The 12,931-nt window shown below is 36.3% G+C and overlaps 1 long non-coding RNA gene across 1 annotated transcript in view; it reads left to right on the top strand.

Annotated features, from left to right (window-relative positions):
* The window catches only part of LOC114484297 (uncharacterized), a 275,416-nt gene that overhangs the window by 42,763 nt on the left and 219,722 nt on the right, over positions 1-12,931 (top strand). The window lies entirely within an intron of this gene.

Raw genomic sequence — 12,931 nt, 5'->3', positions numbered from 1 at the left:
TGCTTCCAACTATCCCATTTTCCCCGTGTTGAATGAATCTCTACTGTAGGTGGTAAATCATTTTGTGTGAAATATATTCATTCACCTGTAGTCACCGACTGTATCTCCAAGTGACTCTTTGAAACCTGATTGTTTCTTTTCTTTGTTATGAATGGTAGAGAGGAACTAGGAGGGCTATTTTAGGGTGGTGCAATGCTGTATGAACTGCCTGGTAAATCTGGTGGAATAAATGCCTTCCTGGGCTATTTGCGACGTTGGAATGCTTAAATCTGTTTGATGCCAGTGGATTCAGGCCAGGTTCTCTGTGCTATCATTTTGTGCTGTGAGGCTGCAGGAGGACTTTTCCCCAGTTAAAGCACATTCATCCTCTGCACTTAAAGGAGAGACAAGATTTCGTAGCTGTGTCGCTGACTGGGTTACGAAAATGCATTTTGCCTGTAATTTCAGAAAATAACCAGTCAAGTCATTCTTTTTAATTTGCTTTGCTTTATAGTGCCTTATTTACAGTAGTTTTCTCCACTGGTATTGACATTTCATTCCCAAGCCTTACTAATATGTACCAGTACTATTATGTGGTTGTACCTTGCACATGTGCTTTCTGTATCTCAAAGTACTTTTATAACTGTATCTCATTTAGACCTCAACACGACCCTGGGATTTTTTCTCTCTTCCTTTCCTCCCCTTTCTTTTCCTCTTTTTCTCCTGTTTTCTATCCTTTAACCTGTGGGATCTACACTAACTCCGATTAGGATCAGAATTGAATTGAATTGTAGGGCATCCAGCTGGTGTTGCAGAGAATTGCTTGGTGTAGGGGACCCCCCCATACCCCGCATTCAGCGTCAGGGTATCGTGAGTATGATAGAAGAGAAGTTTATTTCCTAGATGGATTCCCATGGCCGTGTTGATGCTATGGTCACACTATACAAATGAAGATTCACACTGGCCAGTTACTATTTGCTTAAACTCTCTAAGCACTCATCTAGTATAACATAGCAGTTAAGAATGGGGAGTTTAGAGCTACCAAGACCCATTCTTTATCATTTACTTGCTGTGTGACCTTTCTAAGCCTCTGTTTATCATCTGTTAAATTAACAATGGTAATGACTTCATGGTGTTATTGTGAAGAATTAATGAGCAAATTCACAGAAAACATTCTGCATAGAGTTTGGTATATAGGAAGAGGTTATCACTATTGTTCATTTGCTTGTTAAATGTGTTTTGAATACCTAGTATGTACTGGACATAGACCAAATGCTGGAGACACAAAGGTGAGCCCTGTTTAATTTACCCTCAAGGAGTTCACAAAATGTTGTGCAAATATTTTTATATGGCAAAGCAGAATTATGGTAAAAAATGATTAATGCTCAAAGTCTCCCAATCCATAGAGTTGCCATGATATATGTCAATTGTATAGTATGACAAGGCAATTAATTTGGCCCTATGTATGTCCATAACTGATTTAAAATCTGACAGTTTCCTTTTGCTTTGCGTTCAATGCTTCATGCTTCCATTCTTTCCAAAGAAATATCTTTCAAGCAACACTCTTCGAAAGTTGTTATGTTAGAACATTATCAAATAACCTAATGCAATTAGAGCCACACATTGCTGATATGATCAATTTCAAAACCTCTAGGCTTTGAATATAACACAGAATAATTTATAGTTAAACTCCACTGGATTTTTCAAATTAAATTCCATGTTATTTTAGCTGAGTAGGAACTTACAGAGCCTGAAGGCACTAGGAAAATATAAGCAACTGAAAAAGGAAAAAGAATATAGACTGACAACCTTACCGAAAAGTGATCAAATTTGAAATTTCATAGAAACTGGGCAGTCACAAATTGTTATGATACCATGTAATGTCAAATTGATACTAACCATAAACTGGGTTTGTTAATTATTACAACCTTTCACTGCTGTGCAGAGGTCAAACAGGGAAGAAGACAAAAGATGGTTATAAGCCAAAGACTCAGAGGGGTGTATGCCAGCTTTATTGAAAAGTATTTGCTGGCTTCAGGGCAAAGCAATGCATACCCCAGGATTAACAGCATCATTACCCCATCAGCAATGCTGACAGAAGAAGTCACAGTTTTAGTTTCTTTATGTGCAAAAGAAAGAATATTGGAAAATTATTCTGTACCTTGAATTTAAAAATTAAAACCAAAATGGCTTCACAGCTCTGGGTTGATGCCTCAGTTTCTTTTTAGTGAAAACATAGTTTAAATGAAATACAACATGAGACATTTGAAAATCCATTCATATAATAAACCAAGTAATTCAAAAACGTGGCATAAAGAGCAGAAGCCATGTGATAGTGGAAATTTCCCATTTTCAGAGATAAACAAGTGCATTTTTTCCCAGTGCTGGTTTGCTTAAGCCTCCTTGCTTCCTAACATTACTCTGGTTACCCAGATCTTTTCCCCTCTTTTAAATGAATAGATCCATCTTTATCTATTATCCAACTAATCTGAGTTGTCTATCGCCAATGTACATTTCCCTACTAATTTTACAGATATTCCCATCACACGCAATTTTTTTTCCTGGCTCTCTAGGACTGTTTGGTTTCCCCTGATTATACCTTACTGTGATCACACATTGGCATTTACTATTCACTCTCTGCTTTTGTTTTTGGTTTGTTTGTTAGTTTTTCCTGTGATAAACTCCTACTCATCTTTGAGGACCCATTTCCAATATTCCCTCCTCTATGACGCCTTGGTTGCATTCCTCAAGAGGACTCTTTCCCTCACTGTGTACATTATCCTAAGTTATTCTTTTGGTTTGGGTCTGCCCGAGTGGACTGTGGACTTCCAGAGGGACAGGGCCATATCTCAGTCATTTTTGTGTCTCCAGAGCCCAGCCCAGTCCTGGCACACGGTAGGTCCTTCATAGATGTTTGTTAGATTCAGGGCTTCTTTATTTCATACACAAAAACACCTAGCTAAGAGGCAGTGCACTAAAATCCAGCTTGCCATGGTGTGTACCCTGATGTAGGTCTGTAGTAGCCCTAAGGAGGGGCAGCTATTTTATAACCTGTTTACCAAGGAAGACCCCTTTTTGCAACTTCCATAGGGGCTATTGTATGGGTTAATAGCAGACCTGGTTGGATGGGTGGATAAACAAACAAGTGAATTAAGTTCACCATAATTCCTAGAGCTATTAAAAAAACAAAAAAGCTAAAGAAGCTTTTTCACTGGACTAAAACTACTGTCCAGTCTAGTTATCAAAACTGATCAGATTCAACAGGTAATTAATTGCTCATCTCTTTATTCTGGTCGATCTCTGACTAATGCTGTGAAGGATAAACCCTGATATCTATATCTTAGATTGTATTACTCCATTGGCAATGGCATCTGAATGGTATTATTTTGAATGCAAGAATTTCTTATGATAATTTTGTGTGTGCATACTGTCTTTCTCTCCTACAGAGTAGTGCCAACTCTTAAACATTATGCAGTGATACTGAAATGTGTCAATGAAGAGTCCATCACCTGTTACATAAGCAGTTATATCCTCAGTAAAAGAGGATGGCCCCAAGGTCTAGTTGTGTAAGAGCCATTACGAAAAAAAAAAGGAAGAAAAAAAAAACCCCTCAAAATTTTCCAGGCAAAAGGCAGGCTGTTTAGTTGAGTTAAAATAAATATTTTTGTTAGAGTGGATTTGTTCCAGCATACTCAAAATACTGATTCCTATACTGTAACACCCCATTTCATATTATAAGTAGACCGGAAGAGAACGTTGGGTATAATCTCATGCCTTCATTCACTCATTAAATTACTCAAAAAAAATTACATTTCTCCAATGCTCACTGTAATGCTTAACATATAATAGTTACTCAGTGAATATATTGAACTTATTCAAGTATGCATTCTTGTGTTAATATTAATGGGACAGCCACCACAGGCTAGACATTGATAAGTCCTAGGGATGTGTTGGTGATCAGAGCAGATAGTCTCTGCCCTCATGGTGCTTAAAATAATTGATCTATTTTTGAGTTTCCATACTGAATGAGTGTACCCTATTCTTCAATACTCTATTAAATGAGATATTTAGTGAATAGTTTTCAATCCTGGCTACACTTTAGAACCATGAAGTATAGTGAAGATGCTTCTTCACTATACTTATGCCTGGGCCCCTAACCCAGACCAATTAAATCAAAGCCATTGAAAGTGGGAACCAGGCATAGCTATTTTTCAAAGCTTGCCAGCAGATGATGAGGCACAGCCAAGACTGAGAATACTAAGCCATTCCCTACCCTTTTGGACTATCACTGTTAGGGCTTGAATTGTGTCTCCCCTCCCCCAAAATTCTTTTGCTGGAGTCCTAACCCCTAGTACCTTATTTGGAAATAGAGTCCTTACAGAGGTAATCAAGTTAAAATGAGACCAACAGGAGGGCTCTAATTCAGTATGACTGGTATCCGTATGCAAATTGGATATTTGGAGGCAGACACCCAGGTCTGGGGAACACCATGCAAAGAGGAAGGCAGAGAGATTGGAGTGTTGCTTTTACAAGCCATGGAACGAAGTCCCTGAGCCCAGGGGAGATGCTATCTCTCTGTTCTTTCCAAGGCACATTATTTCTATTGAGTCAAAGTGTTGAAATGTGAATGACCAGCCCACCTGGAGCTGGAGTCTGATAGCCTGACTACATGATGAATAATCAATGCACAATAATTCCACTTGCTAAGCAAAGCTCAGGGTTGACAGCAGCTGCTTCTGGCAGATCAATAAAGTACTTGAAGACACTTGTTTCAGTGGCTCTTTAAATTCCGCATCATCATTTGCTTTGCTCCGACAACATTCAAGTCTTGCCTCTTTAAGTTATTGTTTTAGCAAATTCAATTTACAATTACTTTCGATATGGAAAGCTTAAGAGATTCAGTTTAATGCCTTATTAGCTATAAAATCAACCACTGTTTCAACTGCATGGTGTGAAGAGCCCTGAAAAGGCTTTTGTTGCTTGGCTAAGCTTTCCCTCTGAGTTTCTGACCAAGTGACAGCTTCTTCAATTTTAGAGCTGTCCTCACAGTACGTGCTTTCTAAGCTCCTAATCTTTGGACCCAAATTTTCCCTCCAGTGTCAGGGATTCCCGGGGTAAAAACAAGCTACTTTGAAGACATGCCTCCCAGCAGTGAATTTTTGCTTATCAAATGTGAATCCATGCAATAGACAATTTCTAAAGCTCAAATAATGCAGATTTTGTTTTTAGTTTTTGTTTTTTGGCCCTGCTGTGCGGCACACGGGATCTTAGTTTTCTGACCAGGGATCGAACCCGTGCCCCCTGCGGTGGAAGCGTAGAGTCAACCACTGGACCTCCAGAATAGTCCCAGATTTTATTTTCATTATTTATTTATTTATTTAATATTTACTTTATTTATTTATTTATTTGGTTGCACCGGGTCTTAGTTGCAGCAGGCAGGCTCCTTACTTGCGGCATGCATGTGGGATCTAGTTCCCTGACCAGGGATCAAACCTGGGTCCCCTGCATTGGGAGCGTGGAGTCTTTTTTTTTTTTTTTTAACATCTTTATTGGAATATAATTGCTTTACAATGTGTGTTAGTTTCTGTATAATTGCTGTACAATGTGTGTTAGTTTCTGCTGTATAATAAAGTGAATCAGCTTTATGTATACATACATCCCCACATCCCCTCCCTCTTGTGTCTCCCTCCCACCCTCCCTATCCCACTCCTCTAGGTGGTCACAAAGCACCGAGCTGATCTCCCTGTGCTATGCGGCTGCTTCCCACTAGCTATCTATTTTACATTTGGTAGTGTATATATGTCCATGCCACTCTCTCACTTCATCCCAGCTTACCCTTCGTCCTCCCGTGTCCTCAAGTCCATTCTATATGTCTGCGTCTTTATTCCTGTCCTGTCCCTAGGTTCTTCAGAACCGTTTTTTTGAGATTCCATATATATGTATTTGTTTTTCTCTTTCTGACTTACTTCACTCTGTATGACAGACTCCAGGTCCATCCACCTCACTACAAATTTCTTTTTATGGCTGAGTAATATTCCATTGTATATATGTGCCACATCTTCTTTATCCATTCATCTGTCGATGGACACTTAGGTTGCTTCCATGTCCTGGCTATTGTCAATAGAGCTGCAGTGAACACTGTGGTACGTGACTCTTTTTGAATTACGGTTTTCTCAGTGTATATGCCCAGTAGTGGGATTGCTGGGTCGTATGGTACTTATGTTTTTAGTTTTATAAGGAACCTCCATACTGTTCTCCATAGTGGCTGTATCAATTTACATTCCCACCAACAGTGCAACAGGGTTCCCTTTTCTGGGAGCGTGGAGTCTTAATCACTGTGCCACCAGGGAAGTCCCCCTAGGTTTTATTTTTAAATCAAGGGGCAAAATGGCCGTTACAGTGGGCTGGCCTTAGGGGTAAAGAGGAGAGTCTGTTGCTATGTTGGTTGAATCATTTTATAGCAATGGATATTTGTGTCTCTGCATAACTAAATGTTAAAAGTGAAGAAGATCCTCACTACTTCAAATATAACAGACCTTCCTATGGTGCACAAGGTCCCACAAGATCTTTTCAGCCCCTGTTTCTTGGAACTCAACTTCAGCCATCCACCAGTAGTCATTGCCCTCCTGCCCCTGACCTTGATGTTCCAAGCATGGAAGGCTGATCCCATGTGTGTTGATAGATAGCATTTATTGATAGAAAGCTGTTCCCTCACATATATTTTTTTTTTGGCCTGCCTTGCTTCTTCTCAACATTCAGGTTTCTGATTAAACATCATCAAACCTGAGAAGCCTTCTCTGACCATCTTCTTTGCTCCCCTGCTCACCTTGGTCACTCTCCATCTCTTTATCCTGCTTTGTTTTTCTCACAGCCATCATCTCTTTGTATGTAAAATTATTATTTATTTTACTATTTTTAAATCATTGGTCTTTCCCTTCCCTATCCTCAAGTACTAGAACATAAACTCCTTGGAAAAAGGGACCATTGTTGATGTTCACCTGTTTGTCCATTGCTAGTGATTGGCATATAGTTTGCACTCCGTACATATTGGTTGGATGAATAAATAGCTGAAGCAGTACTTTACTTATTGCTGCCGAACAAACTACCCTCAAAACAAAGTAGCTGAAATCAAAACCCATGTATTCTTCGTCTGGACTGGTGGGTGATCAGGCAGTTCTGTTTTCTGTGCGTGGTCTGGGTGGCTCCCTTGTGGCGGCTGGGGCGCTTGAGCCTCTTTCTCTACACATTCTTTCATCTTATATTCTTTACTTTATTCAGGTATGGTGATCTCAGAGCTTAAAAGGGTGAGAGCAGGAGCTGCAAGGCCTTTTAAGGCACAGACTGGAACATGCACAAAGTCACATTTGCCAGATTCTACTGGTTAAAGAAAGGTACAAGACTTGCCAGAATTCAACTGAGTAGCTGAATAGACTTGGCCTCTTGATAGAAGGAATGACAGTGGAGCATGGGCACAGAGAATGTGACTCATTATGGGATCATTATTATAATGATCTGCCCTAAGCCCCAAATGATATATTTTTGTGCAAAGGCTCCGTCTGACCTATACATGAGCATAAGCTTTTTGAGACATAGGATTCATGTCTTACACATTCATATCGCAGGCATTTGCATTTCTATTGCCTCTCATAATACCCCACCTACCACAGACGATAAATGTCTCATTATTTTTGCTGCTACTGTTGTATTTATTTCGCTCTATTTAGGATATGCTTTGTTTTTACACTCATATCAATGGGCATGCAGGGATTCTCCAAAGACCTTAGGTACATCATTTCAAGAAAATGGGAGTGGATTCTGGAATATATTATATTGATTTGAATTCAGACATTTAAAACTTTTTTTTATTGCATTTGCAATTGAAGAATTGATCTCAACAAGGCAGACGAAGCAAAAATAGATTGATTTTATTGAATTCACAGCGACCTGACTAAAAAACATAGTCGTTATGAGGAAAATAATTTTCCTTCCTATTTCATTACAGATGATTTTTTTCCTTCAAAAATTTATTGGCTTTAATATAGTAAGTAAAGAAGATGATGAATTTTATTTAGAGTTGTGCAGAATCGTTTGGGGCAGTTAGAAAACACATTTCTTAGAATGTATCTTTCTCATTCAGATGATTGCAAAGCTTATTTTGATCAAGAAGATCCCTCTCACTGTGTGATACTTTTTATGTTGAATGAGCAACACTCTGAGGGTCAGTCAGACAATTCACATCGAACTGACTTGGATCTTTTCCCCTTAAAGAAATATTGAAATGTGAGTCACTACTCAAAATCTTTTCTTAGAAAACGAAACACTCAAGTTTGATTTAGAAAATGTCTAGAATATAGAGGGAATAGAGAAGAAAGTAAAAATCACCTCATCTCCTGAAATTGCATCTTGAACGTTTACGATTAAGATATAACATCCAATATTTAATTAAATTTTGAATGTTCCCTGTTTGAACTCTGGAGACCAATAGATTTGGATACATTTCCTGATAATTCCACTAACCAAACTGCTGCTGCTAAATAGATTTTGGATAACTAAGAATGCCTCGTTATTAGAAATTGCTGTGTAAACTCCCCCTAACAAGAGATCGGACTTGAATAGCAAGGTGTCCTTTTATAGAGATTATGTATGCTCTTTAAAGATATTGGTATCCTACTGATCCTATGATCTATACTGTTTGTAAGTTACAGTTTTTCCCTGAAAAATGTATTGTAAAGGGAAGATTCCAGCTGGGGACATGATTTTTCAATCTGTCTAAGGCCCCACACAAAAACAGTATAACTAGACAGCAAAAACAAAGCCTTCAGAGAATATTTAGCACAAAGCCACGTCACAGGGCCTCTTCACAGACTCCACATGCAGTCCATGGGGAGAAACGTGTTTACACAAGTAATAAACATGGTGCGATAAATGCGCTGTTCTGAGCGCTATTAGGGTGAGGTTGGGGTGCAGGGGGTTCCTATAAAAGACTTCACAGAGCATAAAAGAATATTTACAAAGAAAAATGTCATACTGGTTACTTAGGGGTAAGCCTCATACCTAGAGTTCTTCCTTCAGTATTGCCCACATTCTTCTTACTCATTCAGACATTTTTTTCCATGGTACTAGCTGTGCATAGCTGATATTCTGAAGTTCTAAGAGTTGCTTTCTACTTTTGCCAGATCAATTACAGATTGTTTCAAGAAAATAGGTCTTGTCATTTATATACATCAAGGAGAATCGTAATGACTACTGAGTCTAATTCTTAGTTAGAGGTGGATTCATTGTCCACTCCCCAACTGCAGCTTTATTTTACTTTATTTTTTCCAGCTTTATAGACATATAATTGACATATAACACTGTATACATTTAAGGTGAAAAATGTGTTGATTTGATACGTTTATATATTGCAAAAATGATTACTACCATATCTAACACCTCCGTCATGTCACATAATTACCATGTTCTTTTCGTGGTGTGAACATTGAAGATCTACTCTCTTAACAAATTTAAGTCTGTAATACAGTATAATTAACTATATGCACTGTACTGTACATTAGATCCCCAGAACTTAGTCTTGTAACTGAAAGTTTGTACCTTTTAGTGGCTATATATATATATATACATATATATATATATATATATATATTTTTTTTTAACATCTTTATTGGAGGTGGCTATCATTTTAAACAATGTTTTTCAACCAAGGGCACCATACACAAAAAGTTGCAAGTTTTAGGTGTTAAAATGCAATTGTAGAAGGTTATCAAATCCATTATTTCTATGCTTTGGTCTTTGATATGTTCCAACTTATGGTAGATAGAGTTTGATGACTAAACAATTACTGAACCTTGTTTTACTTCTTTAAAATACATGTTAGTGGTATATTACAAGTGATGCGTGCTGATTTCAGAAAAATTATAAAATATTTATTTGGAAAGTAATAAAAGATTAACCGTGCTTCCAATTTTGGGCAAAAATTGCTGTTTAATGTTTGGGGTATATATTCCTTCAGGATATTTTTCTATTCAAATATATTGTTTTCTCAGAATGAGGTAATGATTTATATACTGTTTGCAATCAGATTTTCTTTTAACAATTTCAATAAATAATTCTCCACAGCTTTGTTTTAAATGACTTAATGTATTTTATTGTATGGACATATCATAATAAATTAACTGATCACCTGTTATGATTAGATATTCTCATTGTCTTCATTTTTTTTTACTTTCATGAAAATGATGTAATAAAAACTGCACATTTATTTTGGCTAATTTGTCCAATTGCTTAATTAAAAATAATTCATGGACATGGAATTAATGGAAGAAAAATATATGCATGTTAATGCTTTCAATCAAATTACCAAATTGCTTTTCAAACTCTACCATTTTATATCTTACTAGAAATGTAAGATGATGCCCTGTTATTCACAAGCAATGAATTTCTTTGCAAGCAGTGAATTCCTCCCATTGCTATTTTAATTTTCATTTGTTTGATTATTAGTAAGGTTGAACATATTTGTTTTTTATATTTATTGTCTAGTAATAGACCAAAGGAAGTGTTAATAGTAAATTAAGAGAGCTTAATTAAATTGGGCCATGAAGCATTTATTGACTGGCCTGCAACCCAGTGATGTAGTGTATTAATAGAAGAATTTAAAAATAAACTTTGGTTTATCTGTGTTGGAATAATATGTAGCTTTGAAAAAGAATTCAGTAGTCTCCGAAGTATTGAAAAGAAAAAATCTATAAGAAATGTTCTGTGACGAAAAGCATAATGCAGAATAATACATGCAGTGAAATTCCATTAATGTAAAAAACAGGCCATAAGACAGAACTTAAATTTTTTACAATTAAAATGTGTTTATTAATTAAAATTTGAATTTTATTATAAATTTTATTTACTTAAATTAAAAATGTACAAAAGCTTATCTGTGTTGAGACTCTTTCCCACCTCTGTCTCAGACACTTGATTCCTTTTCCTGAAGGTTCTCAAGTTTGTTTTATCTTTTTAATCTTTTCAGAAATATTTTCATACATTTAAAAAAAATGGATGCATACTTTACACAGTGTCCTGTACCTTGCTTTTTTCATTTGACAGTATATTTGAGACCTTGCCATATTTATACATAAAAGTTTCCTGACTTGTCTCTTGTGGCCTCAGAGAATTTTATTATATGGATGAATCATGTATTAGTCTCCTAGTAATGGATATTAAGCTTTTCCCCAATCTTTTGCTAGTACTAAAAATGCTGCGCATGTATATATATATATATATATGTATATAAAATTTCAAAATGAATTTCAAAATGTCTGAAAGCTTTAAAAACAAATAAGGTTGACTACCACCATGGAAAGGGAAAGGAGAAGGGAGTGTGCTAGGAAGGATCTTACTGCTTATAGCACGCACTTTTTTGATTGTTCAAACCTTTTTTCTCAAATTTTTCCTTCTTTGAATTTTAAAATGAATTTAAAAATCAGATTAAAAATAGTGATTTAGATTCAGAATTATGGTTTGGACAGGTAAATACCTTTGGGAAGTTGGCACTGGAAGAAATTGTAATGGAAAGTTGGTCATTTCTTAACCAATTCCTTCTCCTCCTGGTGGTGGTGGTTAGGCAGATAAATATCAGCCTGCAGAGAAAAAAAAGAAGAGTTTGTGTCTTTTCGAACCTCAGTTTTCAAAAGAAATAGGCTTAGAACTTGATTTTTTTCTTTTGATTATCAAATTCCTCAGTTGGGAACCAGGATGACTGAAGGCTGGCGGGGCAGGTTTTCTGTAGTTGAAGGAATTATACGCATGCAGACATTAAATATCTATGTAACACACTGTCTAGAGGCATATTTGTAAATCAACAGTGATTCATGTAAAAATAAAGATTTAGACTTTTAAAATGATTTATTCTGTTACGTGTTGACATCAGACTTTTCACTGGATCTTAATATTTCACACTGTAATGCTTGATCAGATTGAATATTGAACATAAAAAAGTACAAACATTTATGAAAAATGATATAATTTATTTTGTGAAACCAATCCCAAATACATGAAGACATGGGGCTTGAATTAATTCATCAAGAATATCAATAAGCTGATAAATCAGGGGCATTTTCATTTCAATCATAGTCTTTAAGCTATATTCACAGAAAAATTACTTATTAAAGCAGCCATATGTGTGATTAATGGGTTGGTAGTGGTACCGATTACTCATTAGAATGCAAGGACTAAAATACCCTAGGACTTGAGAAAATATAGTGATTTTCATTAAAAGTGTTGGCTAGGTCCCAAATTCTCAGTGGGTTTGTATTCTGAGCTTTAAGAGCATGGTTTTGATCTCAAATGGAAGGGAAATTATCTTAGGACGGTCTCAAGTTACTCTAACCAAATGAAACCTTTCTTTGGTATATGGTTATTTAATCAAGTCCCCACTTTGAGATAAAGAACCAGGTTTCCATCTATCTACATATATTTTAAAAGTTAAAAATTTGGAATGTGTAGTTTTTTTTAACCTATTGAATGCTTCATCATCTACAGATAAGGTAAAAGTTCTCAATTCCCCATGGCTAATCGTGTGGGTGCTATTTTAGCAAGGTGGCCTACGTGGCTGTTTAAACAGTAAAACCAAATTTTAAAATTCATAAATTCAATTGGACATCAGATTAACGTCATTAATCATAATTACAAGATAAATAGTGCATGTAAGGATGACTTTCTTAAATATTAAAAATAGTTTCTCCATCATTACCACTAAACACTGCAGCTCAGAGTAGAGGAAAACCTGCTGTTAAGTAAAGATGAATATCCTGAAACAAATCTAAATACAGGATGCAATCTGAAGGACATCAAATTATTTTGTGTTTTGGATTACAGTCAGGTGAGAATTCTAAGTATCAACTATAATTTCCCCATGAATAACACCATTAATTTTCATGGGCTACCAACAACAACAAAACACCCC

This window comes from Physeter macrocephalus, chromosome 18, assembly GCF_002837175.3.
Source record: "Physeter macrocephalus isolate SW-GA chromosome 18, ASM283717v5, whole genome shotgun sequence".
Classification (NCBI taxonomy): domain Eukaryota; kingdom Metazoa; phylum Chordata; class Mammalia; order Artiodactyla; family Physeteridae; genus Physeter; species Physeter macrocephalus.
Note: the sequence above shows the minus strand (reverse complement) of the source record. Positions and strands in the feature narration are given on the sequence as shown.